Source organism: Euleptes europaea, chromosome 5, assembly GCF_029931775.1.
Source record: "Euleptes europaea isolate rEulEur1 chromosome 5, rEulEur1.hap1, whole genome shotgun sequence".
NCBI classification, from domain to species: domain Eukaryota; kingdom Metazoa; phylum Chordata; class Lepidosauria; order Squamata; family Sphaerodactylidae; genus Euleptes; species Euleptes europaea.
Genome location: NC_079316.1, coordinates 50164152 through 50178616, shown reverse-complemented (window position 1 = coordinate 50178616; position 14465 = coordinate 50164152).

Genomic DNA, 14465 nt, shown 5'->3' with positions numbered 1-14465 from the left:
CTGGTACACCCAGGTTCAGATCTTCACTCTGTCAAGTGAATGACTTTGGGATGTCAAGTGGATTACTTTGGGCCAGTTGTACTCTCAGCCTAACCTACCTCACAGGGATGTTATGAGGATAAGCTGGAAAAGGGGAGAATGTTGTAAGCCACTTTGGGTGGGGAAAAGTAGGGTATAAATGGAGTAAGTAAATAAATAATGATCTTTCTGTTAAGTCCACGTGGGGAGGACACACGAGGTCGAGACAGAGTTCCAACAACAACGCTTTATTGTAGTACAGAACAGAACTGAGAACTGTACAACCAGGCCCTGCTTAAATGCTCCCCTGGCCCCTGGTAGCCGCTCCCCACCTGATCCATGATAGGGGGAAAACAACCCCTGGGTCACCAATGGCATGATCCGGCTTAGGGCCAATGGGATGCGTTGGCTTGACCAATAGCGTGAGCAGGGTTTAGGAGTCTTCGCCCGGGACTCAAGCTCCTAGGTTTTCCCCTGCTACGATCTTAGCTACTCACATACATTACATTTCCCTGAAACTTTTTCCCATATTGAGCTAGTTCAGTACAAACCTGACCTTCCCATTCCTCGAGAGTCTTGTTTTGGTGGTTGTGTTGAAAGCTTGGGGGACCATAAAATCTCCCATTGGCTTAGAGCATAGCAAAACTGGAATGGAAATAAATTAGTGTCTGTGGTGATCTCTAGTAATTCATGCCAAAAGTCCATACCAAAAAGCAGGCACTGGGGAGCAATCGCCGATGAAATGTGGGATCATTTCTGACCTGTTTTATAGCTTCAGAGTCTATTTACATTGTGTTGTCAGGTAGCATTCAATAAGTACTGTGAGTCAAATTGAATTAACTTGCTATAATATAATTAATGGCTCCTAGAAAAGCATTAAATATTATAGCTGTTTTAGTGCTTCATGCCTTCTGGGTTCTGCTAACCATTGATATTCTTGAATAATATCCTTAATCCTTTAATGGTGCCATCCTAAACAGGTCATACTCAAGTGTACTCAGTGGGGCTTCCTCCCACAAAAGCATTCTTAGGATCGCACCATAAGTAGCTTTTATTCTATACTTTATGTATTTTATCTATCATCATCATAATTCACAAAGAAACCTTAGAGTTTCTTTAAATGTTGAATTGGCAATAACAGGTATATCAGGAAAAAGTTGTAGTGCAATCCTATGCAGAGTTACTCCAGTATAACCCCAGTGGGCTAAGATTGGAGTAATTATATAGAATTCCATTGATATTACTGACAATGTGCTGGTTTAACCTTTAAAGCCCAGAATGGTCTGGGACCCTCGTATCCTCATACCTGCAAGACCTCCTCTCCCGCCCCCAAGGATGCTGCGCTCTTAACTCTCAAAATCTACTGGAGGCCCCTGGCCCAAGAGCAGTCCGCTTATCCTCGACCAGAGCCAGGGCCTTTTCAGTCATGTCTCCAGCCAGGTGGGACTCTCTATCGGAGGAGACAAGGGCCCTGTGGGGCATCTGCCAGATCCACAGAGCCTGCAAGACTGAGTTGTTCCACCAGGCATATTGTTAAGGACTTGGTGTACGTTCTACAAAGTATACCAGCCACCAAACAGAACCTCCCCTTCTATACTCCCCTTGCCCTCCCTGATGTTAGCGGATAGCTGTGGGCCTTTTAGGGCAGGGTGAGATAACAATGGGATTTTAGTGCGCCATCTGTTGTTGCTTGCTGACTGGTTTTAAATTGTATATTGGGAGTTTATAGTATATATTCTGTTTTTTATTATTGTTGTTAGCTGCCCTGAGCCCCGCTTAGGTGGGGTGGGCAGGATATAAGTTGCAAATTTAAATAAATATATGGGCAGATATAAATGCAGAATTTATCAGGCCAAGCCATTGTTCTGTTTGGAAGGATTCCAAAGCCAAGTGGACTGGGATGTACTACCGTAAGGATTAAGTAAATGGTGCATGTAATAAGGTATAATAGAAACTTAGTGTTGTTTTTTTAAGGGAAATGCTAGGCACACACAGGTTACTACCTGCTGAGAGATTCCTTTGTTGAGCCCAGATAATGAGAGCATTCATCAGCATCAGCTTCCCCCCACCCCCAATATGTCCCAGTATATCAGGAAAGAGAAAACAGAAGGGCCACACCAATTGTAGAGATAAAAATAGGTAAGAACCAGTGGTGCAGTGAATAGGGATATTTATTGTTCAGGTTAAAAAAAAACCTGTGTATATTGTCAGGACTAGTTCACATACCATTCCTTAATGTCCCATATTAAAACCCTACTTCTGTTTCCCACATCTCCCCACCCCCCAGCTTGGAAAAGTCAGTGCCTCTTCAGTTAAGTACTTGCTTGCCCTGCAAAATAAATCATGACCAGATTTATTCACAAGGAGGAGGGTACCGTCTCTCATGCAGAGCAGCAGGCCTTAATAAAACCGTTGGTGGGGAAGGACTCTAGCCTGCTGTTGTATATGAACACTTTGTTAAATTGTCTCGATTTTGTGGGTTTAGTTCAATGTGTAAGTACTGTTCGTACTTCAAATGTAAGTGGATAAGTGGTATTGTATGTTGGTTTTTCTTTAACAGAGGTCTTGTTGAAACAATACCCAGAACACAGAGCTCTGTTACAAAAGACTAGGCAGAAAACTTACCAGAGGGAATGGTGATGGCTTGGCTGAACTTTGAAGCTGGTAGCCTCTTCCCTCGTACAACCCAGGTGTATTCGCTAATAAGTCTCAGCTGTGTATCATGTTACAACATGAATATGTGACTAGGTGTCCTAGCGATTACATCTCAACTCTGTTTATGATTTATAAAAAATGCACTATTAAAAACGACCCAGTGTCATTAATTTGTCATGTACTTTCCCACACTACCCCGCCCTGAGTTTAAGGATCTAAGTGAACAGAAAAGACTAGGTCTTATCATGAAACAGACAGGAATATTCGCTTTAGACAGTAGATTTCAGCACATTTTGAACCACTTTAACAGGTACTAGGACCGTGTTGGCAAACCTATGGCACGCGTGCCGGACTTGGCACGCTGAGCCCTCTCTGTGGGCACGCGCGGGTAAGTTGAGCAGCCGTCGCATTTGCCTTCCCTGGACTGCCAGATGGGCGGCGGGGGCTTTGAACTCCCCTTCCCTGGACTCCCCGCTGCCGCGGAGCAGTTCAAAGCCCCCCCCCTTCCCTGGACTCCCCACCGCCCAGTTTAGGGGCTTTGAACAAACATTAATTGTTCAAAAGCATGCCAATTGCAAACTTTTACCTTTCAATAAAAAGTTGTTTGTATCATTGAAAGTTCTGTTATTGTGTTTTTCTTTTAAGGCAAAAGATGTTAATGTATGTGTTGTTTTTTCTAAACTAAAACCTCAGTATTCAGGTTAAATTGCCGTGTTGGCACTTTGCGATAAATAAGTGGGTTTGGGGTTGCAGTTTGGGCACTCGGTCTCTAAAAGGTTCGCCATCACTGTACTAGGAGTTTTTGTCCCAAGCCATTTATAATCATTACAGAAGTATAAAGGCACAGTCTAGCCTCCTCTTCAGTCAAATTAGCATAAGAGTCCTTTGCTGCCAGTAATGGAAGTTCTTTCAGCTACTTCTTAAAGCTGTTGCCAAAGTGGGGATAAAGTCTCTTTTTTATGTAGCAATCTAGTGGTTAAGGGGAAAGATGCAGTTTGATCCTGTACATGTGAAGTAGACCATAACAAGTATAATGGGCAAGTGATAGCTTTGTACCTGTTGTGGTTACTGGAAGTCACTACATAAGGGCACAATTTTAGCTCATTATCCTCCTTCACCGCCCTTAAATAACGGGTCTGTTATGGAAAAAGTTTCTGGAAGGCAGCACTCCTGGCTCTATGAATATGATTCTGAAAGGCATTCTTCTGCATTAATTAAAAATGGAATGTTGGACTATAGTGGTCCACTGTTGACTGAGAATCCATTCCTCCTTAATCAAAAATTGCACATTTTAAAGCAAGAAAAGCTTGGTACATTTCTAATTGGACATGACAGCCTGACAGCCCTGAACCTGTGCCGAATGGAATGTCTGTGTCATCTTCGGTCTTGATCAGCCTATAGATTATCTCTTTGTTTCCAAGGCACCAGCAACTGAGCTGCAGGTATCGTCCCCTGGTATTAGGGAAAGAGGCGCCAACATATGGGCACATTTCAGTGTCCCCGTGTACTGATTGTAGTACCCAGCTGCAGCAGTAACATGTTCAGGAACATTGTGTTGCAGTGTTTGAACCTGAGAGGTTTGTCTGTACTCATTTTTTTAGTTTATTTTATACATCTACTTGTCGCTTTGCAGTTTAAAAGTTCCTAAAATTACAAAATGCAACAATGTATTGATATTAACTAATATTACTATATTACCAGTATTTAGTGGAATAGCTGTGACACACCAGGAAGGCTCTGCTGTTCTGGTTCCTCTGGGAGATGGTGGAATCCAAAGGAGGCAATTGAATTCCCCTCAGCAGCTTTGGATAGAATGAGCCAGGTAGAATGGTTTGCTTTGCAGGGATGAAAGTTGAATGGCTTTTATTCCAAACTGGTGTTATGGTGTATCAATAGCATGGCTGTGCCAAGTCCTGCTATAAGTATTGTTATCATCAGTCAGAAAGCAAAAGAACCTCATGAAATGAGGAACGTTAGAACAGATGTTGAAAATCACTTGATGCTTGTTGGAAAGATCTCTTGGGATCCTATTCATAGCATTTAGGTGTTCTCTGAGGATTAGTTTTGGGGTTGGTTACATTTTGTTAAATTTAGCGCCTTGATTCATCAGTTTATGTACAAAATTAGACTACAGCTTCCTAGATAAGCCTATCAGGAATCACAGAACATTGTTTATTGGTCAGCTGTTATTCTGTTTAGTAAACGTACAAAACAACACCTGTCTCTGCTTAGTCTGCCTTCCATCCCAGGCGGTATCCTGTTCAAGTCAGCTGCCAAGTATATTTCCCCAGAGTGGAAAATGATGTATAATGTGATTCTGGCCAGGGACTACCTTGGCGCAATTGTTGTTAGTGAAAGGGGCTTTGATAGAGAGACATTATCTTAAGAAAAATTGGTTAGCTTCTGACATTCAAATAGGACTAATCTGAAATGCATAAACGATAGTAGCCCTTTCCACAAATGTAGGATTCCGAAATCTAGAGCTAAAGCCATCTCAAGTGTTCTTTATTTTATATTTTCCACTAAACTGTTTATCTTGGATGTTTGCTCCATGCTTTAGTCTCCATCATTGTGCAGCTTTCATATTTGACAAGATAGCCTTCTAGGTTTGAAAAGTACCAAGAAGGTACCAAGGACTAAATTTGGAAACTTGCATACAAAACGTGTGCTCTGCTAATGAGCTACACCCCTTCCCTACCTTTTTCTTACAAGACCTGATTCGCCTCACCTTTGGCTTAATAGTCAGGTGCTGAACTGAGAACACGAGAAACCCTTACAGGGAATAACCACGGTTACAGTAAGTACTGCTAAATCCCCTATAATGGATTGTGAATTTAAAATAGTAAAGTTTAATAGCAAAATCTGTTTTCCCCCCTCTCTATATTGTTTTTGGTAACCGTTAAAGCTGAAAGCTCACAATGACTTTTTTTCTGCCAGATGCACAAAGGATGCTTTTTACTATGTGGGCAATTATTGCTTTTTTCATCCTTGCAGAAAATCTAACATTTAATGATTTAATTTCTAGTAATGCTGCTTTTAATGGTGATGTATGTTTTATGTTTTTTTTATTTTTTTCTTTATCTTTTAAAGCTTTCCTGGAAAATGTTGTATTATGATTAAATAAAGTTCTTACATGGAGCATCTGGATTGTCAGATACTGGAATTTGCATGGTTATTTGTTATTGCTTTGCAGTAAGTGTTTATAAAACCCATATTTGAACATGGTTGCTTCTCTTCCTGAACTGAGAGACAAGCTCAAAATCAGAAATGAAACTAAAAATGAAAGGAAGGAGAACAAATGAGGACAACTGAGGGCTCACTTTTGATTCCTCTAAATTTCAGGAAAAGTAAAAAGAATAAATTGATTATTCTCTAGTCTGTGAACAGTGTGAGCCTTTCCTCCTGTGAAAAGTTATAACTGGCCAGCATTTTTGGCATTGTATTCTTGCAATGAAAATAACACCCAACAACCTCTCCCCCTTATTTTTGTGGATTCTTAGTATCATAAATGAATAATAGTATTCAAACCATGGAAACAGCAGGTGCCTCATTAAAATGTGCTGAATTTTTTCTTTCATTCATATTGTTCCATAATCATGTTTGAAACAGCTTACAGAATTGTTATATCTAAGTGTAGCTGTAACATGGTTTGTGTTCCATACGATGAGCGCATTCCTGAGAGGGAAGCGAAGCTCCTTACGAATAAGGTGACACCTACGCCAGCACGGGGGCAAACATGCTGGCATCCAGGACCTGCCAGCCCCCATCACCAGTGCAGTCACACCAGCAGTGCTATCCCAGAAGGGATAGTTAAGCAGCTTCCTCACCCCTTTTGCCCCAGGAACGCTCGTCTGCCCTTTTTGGGTGGTGCAGCCCCATTGTAGGCAATGGAGGATTTCCACTCTTTTTTAGTTTTTTAAATTTTTAAACTATTCTTTTTACCTCCGCAGTGGATGGGAAGCCTCTGAGGAGGCGGCACAGCTGCACTGCTCCCAGCCGCTGCGGATCTGCCCCCGCTCCCTCCGTTCAGGATTGGGCTTTTAATGTAGTTACAACTATAACAGATATGAAAGCAGAAAGGGTAAATATAGCATAGATGTTAGAAATGATGATATTGTCCCTTGCCATACTTTACAGGGGAGGCAGACCACAGCTACACTATAATCTCATAGCACAGTTCCTGGCATTTGCTTTTGTTCAGGCCTGCAGCATAGTTGTAGGACTCTATCCACCCTATGCCTAGTATCATTCATTGCACCATTAGTCCTTTGCTATTGTTTTGCAGTTTAAAATCGAAATGTAGCTGATGAGTCTAATGCTAATAAACATGACATATAATTGTAAGCAGTTCTACTTGCCTTTAATTCTTCAAGATAAGAGCATTACTCATTAGTGAGTTGTTCCTTTTTGGACTGAGGATAAATCTAACCTCCGTGCCCTCCTATCACTTCTGCTTCAAAACATCTGATGATTTGCTGTCAGGTCTGATTCTGTCAGAGATTTTAAAAAAACATATTCACCTTCCTTCAGTTCTAAATGGTCCAAATCTGGCAAAACAGCAATTGGGAAAGAATGAAACAGGGCTAGCAACAACCCCATCTCTTACACTTACAAGTTCCATGAAGATAATATTTTTTTTTAAAAAAAACTGCTTTTAGTTATAGCAAATGGTCTTTCTGTTGGGTTATCCATACATATTTCTAAAGAAGTGTAATCTGATTGAATTCAAGACCTAAGCTGGTCCAGCTGTTGAAGGGAAAGGCAAGTTAATTGTTGTTATAATATGTGCTCTCTCTCAAAAAAAAATCAGGAAATAATAATATGAATACTTTCAGTAATAATGTCCCAGGTAGTTCAAAAAGTCTTTAAGACATGTTGTTCCCCAAAACACTCATACGCAGGCCTGGGATCATTATACATACATTACACATACATATGTAGATCTACACATGGTTTTTACACATTTGTTTACCTGGAAGCAATTTCCACTTAAGATATTTAAAACAGACCTAGGTTGCATGTTTTGTTTTGTTTTTTATTTGTTCTAAGTGAAAGGTATAGTCTCATCAGTGTTGTGATTTCAAGTCCTAGATAGCAGCACAGTACTAATTGGAAGTGAATTTACTATTTTTAATGATATTAAAATGAAATTATATAGAACCTGGGAGAGTGCTAAAATAAGCCAGGAGGTAAGGGAAGGATAATTATTGTTTTAAATTATTCATTTCCAGGTCATCAAGCACCTTCAGTGGTAGTGTGTTCTAAATCTTGGGTGACCTCAGGCATATCACAGAAAACTGATGTACTTGTAGTAAAAACTTCTAGTGCATTAATGGTTGTAGGGTTTTAAGGCCGTAGTCCAGAAATCTGTTCTACCCCTTTAAAACTAACAAGCTGGAAATGCAACAGCCGTGGTATCTCTAACCTGTACACCCCAAATTACTAGGTTGCTACTTTATTCAGCAGCCAATTCTACCTTTCCCTTCCCTCCAAAAAAATAGATATTAAACTTGCAATACATATGCTGACATGTTTCTATCAACATTAATTAATCCAGAATTACTACAGCCGCATGATTTTGACCTTGGTTAGTAATCTGAATTAGAATCTTTACTTCACCTGTTAACACATGGTGAAAGAGGACTTCCAATTATGGCTTTGTAGTTAAGGGTTGTTGAATAACTTATCTGTAAAAACTCTTACATGTGTATCCTTTGCTGTCTTTAGACTGTCATCAGATCTCTTGTGAGGATGTAGATCACTGCAAACTGAGTAATTACCACTTTCCCATCCAAATTAAAGGGCATGGATGCTGAATGTTTGGTATAAGATTGTGTCTTCATATGCTAGCATCTTGTGAATGGTGTACTCTTGGTTTTTAACTTAAGTACTTACCACCTTAGAATTGGACCTAGAAGCCATTCCATGCTTAGTAATGCTTTCCATGTAAGGGAGGCTTTCATTTGCCCATGGACAGAGAAAGGTCTGAAGCCAGGAAATGATACCATTGGGAATGCATATAGAGAAGGTGAAGCACACCCAGGGAAGATGCAGCCTGGAAAATAGGCAATTACCAAAGAGAAAGAGGGGCAGGGAGGAGAACAGAGGAAAGGTGGCTTTTGTGTAAGACTAGGGAAGGAGATTGGGAGGTAAAATACACTGTCAGTCACAGCAGCTGAAGGAACCATAGTAGCTCCAAGCAGTTCAGTTTTGTTTATTGCAAATTTACTTTTTTAGCATTCTGTTTACATTTCCTATAACTTTACACAAACCCTTTGCACTGAAAGAGCAGGAGGGACCATCTAAAAATGGGCAACCTCATCCTGGGACTTTGTTTTCAGAGCTTGTTATTTGGAAATCTGGAAATTAGAAGAGTATTCTTTTTCACTCCTCCTTAAAGTAATTGATTATCTTTCATTCATACTCACATATACACACACATCTTTTACACTTTGCTGCAAATCTGGTTCAAGGCAGAACTGACCTACAGTGGTACACACCAGTGCTGTTTCTGGCTTATTAAATTTTGCTCAATGTTAGAGTTTAACTTTCATTATCCATGCTGTGGTATAGAGAAGGCAGCAATTTTGGAGGCTCCTTTGCATAGAGATGCAGAACTTTTAAAAAGTGGCTTTGCCTTTGCTTTCCTGAAGCCTTTTGGAAAGCACTCACTCTGCAAAAAGGTTGTCTGAGACTTTCTGAAGATGGTGGAGGTATAGTTGCAGGAAATGGCAAGAGGAAAAAGGAAGACACTGTCACCCACAGCTTGTTAGGGCCATTCATTGAAAACACGGCTGGTGCCAGAATGAATGTCCCTGCTCCTAATTAAGCTCAGGGAAGCAATGGGCTGGTTTTAATTGAGAACAGCATCCCTGCTAATAGTCCCAGCAATTACAAAAATACAATGAGATTCAAAGCATGAAGTGCATAGAAGACAGTGCTGACTCTTTATTACGGGGTTACTCCATCAGGCCACATGGGGAAACCTGCTTCCCAACATGTTGTTTGGAAGAATAATTGGATCCCAATTATGGGTAGAGTTTGCACTTAGTGGTTTAGGGAGCTGGATATTTGCTAGATTAACAGCCAAGCAGCCCAACTTTTGGAAGAAAGCATTTCCTGGTGATTTTGACAGTGGGAAGCAAAACTGAAAAGCTTCACCTAAGTCAGTACGGCTCCAATTAGCCTGACTTTCATACTTGAAATGCTTTCTCTTTAGGTCATGAGGGTTCAGACTTTTGGCATGTGCAATACATTTGAATCTTAGATCCATTAATTATTCCTACTTACCATTGAATTTGCTTTGAAATATTCAGCAGTCACATTCTTAGGCTGTAACAGCCCTGTATTACTTTTTTCCATACAACAGATTTTATCCATTTAAAAACCAAACAGTTATTCCAGATCTATGCTAATCGGGTTTGTCACCTGCTCTGGCTCCTGTTTTCAAAGCAGCTAATGAGCTGTGACATACTGATTTAGCTGGCACCTCAAACCGCACAGATAAAAAAACATAAGACTTTAATATCTAAGGTTTTAGGAGCATCCCGGTGGTTTGTCTGTGGTCCTTTTATGGCAGATGATACCACTTTGAGTGGCAAGCAGAAGTTTCCAGAGGATCCTAAAACTGTATATTTTTCATGAGCATATAGCTTGGATAATAGTTGCCATTTCATCTCTGCAAAGGAAGTGGAATTCATAAAGTACAACTGCTGTAATCTCTGATTCACACACACCCTTGTTGGGGCTGACTGCAATATTAAACTAGGATAACTACCACTGAAGGGATTTTGAAACTTCTTATTTGCAGATATTTAATATAATTTCCCTGCTTCTTTCATTTCCCAGGACATTGTTGTAAAGGACATAATAAAGAGCTAAGCAGGTTTGGTCAGCACCTAGATGGGAGACCTTCTGGGAACACTAGCTGCACCGCCTTGGGCTCCATGATAGAAAAAGGCAGGATGTAGATAAATACACAAACATGATCATAACCTATATACATGAAGCTGCCTTATACTGAATCAGAACATTGGTCTATCAAGGTCAGTTTTGTCTTCTCTAACTAGCACCAGGTCTCCATGGTGTCCAAGTAGAGCTCTTTCTTATCCCCATCCATTTTACTGAATGGAGATGCTGGAGATTGAACCTGGGGCCTTCTGGATGCAAAGTGGATGCTCTACCACTGAGCTACAGCCACAGGTGGAAGGTGGCATTAAACATTTTACTCCATGTCAGTAAACAGGGTTGCAACTGGTTCTTGTAGGTTATCCGGGCTGTGTAACCGTGGTCTTGGAATTTTCTTTCCTGACGTTTCGCCAGCAACTGTGGCAGGCATCTTCAGAGTAGTAACACTGAAGGACAGTGTCTCTCAGTGTCAAGGGTGTAGGAAGAGTAATATATAGTCAGAAAGGGATTGGGTTTGAGCTGAGTATTGTCCTGCAAAAGTATTGTCCTGTAAGTATCAAGATAATGTGCTAATGAGGGTATGGTATGTTAATATGGAACCATTGTATCCTGAAGTGATCTGTTAATGTGTGTAATCCAAAACTAATCTGTATGGCTATTGTTGAATGTTGTCTTTGTCTGGAGGTTTTTCAGGGCAGGAAGCCAAGCCTTATTCATTCTTAAACTCTCCTCTTTTCTGTTAAAGTTGTGCTGATGTTTATGAATTTCAATGGCTTCTCTGTGCAATCTGACAAAATAGTTGGTAGAATTGTCCAGTCTTTCAGTGTCTTGGAATAAGACCCTGTGTCCTGTTTGTGTCAGTCCATGTTCAGCCACTGCTGATTTCTCAGGTTGGCCAAGTCTGCAGTATCTTTCATGTTCTTTTATCCTTGTTTGTATGCTGCGTTTTGTGGTCCCGATGTAAACTTCTCCACAGCTGCAAGGTATACGATATACTCCTGCAGAGATGAGGGGGTCTCTTTTGTCTTTTGCTGATCGTAGCATTTGTTGTATTGTCTTGGTGGGTTTAAACACTGTTTGTAGGTTATGTTTTTTCAAAAGTTTCTCCATCCTATCAGTGACTCCTTTAATAAATGGCAAGAATACCTTTCCTATGGGAGACTGTTTTTCTTGAGTTTTCTGATTTTTGTTTGGTTCAATGGCCCTTCTGATTTCATTCTTGGAGTAGCCGTTTGCTAGCAGTGCGTGATTTAGATGGTTAGTTTCTTCCTTGAGAAACTGTGGTTCACAGATCCGTCTTGCACGGTCCATTAATGTTTTGATTATTCCTCTTTTCTGTCGGGGGTGGTGGTTGGAGTTTTTGTGTAAGTAGCGATCTGTGTGAGTTGGTTTCTGGTAGACCTTGTGACCTAACTGAAGGCTTGATTTACGGATGACAAGGGTATCAAGAAATGGGAGTTTACCCTCAATTTCCTTTTCCATGGTAAACTGAATGTTTGGATGGATATTATTAAGATGGTTTAGAAAGTCCATTAATTTTTCTTCACCATGGCTCCAAATGGTAAATGTATCATCTACGAACCTGAACCAGACTGTAGGTTTGTAAGGTGCTGATTCTAATGCTGTCTTTTCAAAATATTCCATGTAAACGTTTGCTATTACTGGACTGAGTGGACTTCCCATAGCTACTCCATCAATCTGTTCATAAAATTCTTGATCCCATAGGAAATAACTTGTTGTCAAACAATGGTGAAATAAGGCTGTTATATCTTCTGGAAAAATCTGGTTAATCAATGAGATTGTGTCTTTAACTGGAACCTTGGTAAAGAGGGATACAACATCAAAACTGATTAATATATCCTTTGGTTTGAGTCTTAACGGACTGATTTTGTTGATGAAGTGAGTTGAATCTTTGATGTAAGAAGTGGTTTTTCCAATGTGGTCCTGTAGGAGGGTGGTCAAATATTTAGCTAATTCATATGTTGGGGAACCAATGGCACTCACGATGGGTCGGAGTGGAACGGAATCCTTATGAATTTTAGGTAGTCCATATAATCGTGGTGGTTGTGCTTCAGTCTTGCATAGTTTTCTGTGTGTGTCGGGATGAAGAGTGGAATTCTTGATCAGAATGCTAGTTTTCCTGGTAATTTTGCAAGTTGGATCTCGTTTTAGTTTTTTGTATGTGGCAGGGTCCAGAAGTTCCTCAATCTTCTTTTTGTATTCTTCTGTTTTCATGATCACTGTGGCATTGCCTTTGTCAGCTGGTAGAATAATGATTTCTGGATCTGCATTGAGGGTCTTGATGGCGTTTCTCTCCTTGCGTGTTATATTGCTAGCAGGGGGCTTTGCTTTTCGTAGAATTCTTGCTGTCTCTCCTCTTATTTCCTCAGCATCTTCTTCAGGTAGAAGTTTAACAAATTACAGGAAAGAAGACAGAACAGTCCAAAACTTGACAACAAACGGATTATCTTCAATCTGACAGACCGACAACTCTCACCTGAAGAAACTTCCATCTTAGCTAAGGGAGGAAACTTTGCAGTCACTCCCACCCAAATTCCAGTGGAAGACATCATTGCAAATGTAGAATCTGCCATTCGTAATCTACCTGAAGAAGATGCTGAGGAAATAAGAGGAGAGACAGCAAGAATTCTACGAAAAGCAAAGCCCCCTGCTAGCAATATAACACGCAAGGAGAGAAACGCCATCAAGACCCTCAATGCAGATCCAGAAATCATTATTCTACCAGCTGACAAAGGCAATGCCACAGTGATCATGAAAACAGAAGAATACAAAAAGAAGATTGAGGAACTTCTGGACCCTGCCACATACAAAAAACTAAAACGAGATCCAACTTGCAAAATTACCAGGAAAACTAGCATTCTGATCAAGAATTCCACTCTTCATCCCGACACACACAGAAAACTATGCAAGACTGAAGCACAACCACCACGATTATATGGACTACCTAAAATTCATAAGGATTCCGTTCCACTCCGACCCATCGTGAGTGCCATTGGTTCCCCAACATATGAATTAGCTAAATATTTGACCACCCTCCTACAGGACCACATTGGAAAAACCACTTCTTACATCAAAGATTCAACTCACTTCATCAACAAAATCAGTCCGTTAAGACTCAATCCAAAGGATATATTAATCAGTTTTGATGTTGTATCCCTCTTTACCAAGGTTCCAGTTAAAGACACAATCTCATTGATTAACCAGATTTTTCCAGAAGATATAACAGCCTTATTTCACCATTGTTTGACAACAAGTTATTTCCTATGGGATCAAGAATTTTATGAACAGATTGATGGAGTAGCTATGGGAAGTCCACTCAGTCCAGTAATAGCAAACGTTTACATGGAATATTTTGAAAAGACAGCATTAGAATCAGCACCTTACAAACCTACAGTCTGGTTCAGGTTCGTAGATGATACATTTACCATTTGGAGCCATGGTGAAGAAAAATTAATGGACTTTCTAAACCATCTTAATAATATCCATCCAAACATTCAGTTTACCATGGAAAAGGAAATTGAGGGTAAACTCCCATTTCTTGATACCCTTGTCATCCGTAAATCAAGCCTTCAGTTAGGTCACAAGGTCTACCGGAAACCAACTCACACAGATCGCTACTTACACAAAAACTCCAACCACCACCCCCGACAGAAAAGAGGAATAATCAAAACATTAATGGACCGTGCAAGACTGATCTGTGAACCACAGTTTCTCAAGGAAGAAACTAACCATCTAAATCACACACTGCTAGCAAACGGCTACTCCAAGAATGAAATCAGAAGGGCCATTGAACCAAACAAAAATCAGAAAACTCAAGAAAAACAGTCTCCCATAGGAAAGGTATTCTTGCCATTTATTAAAGG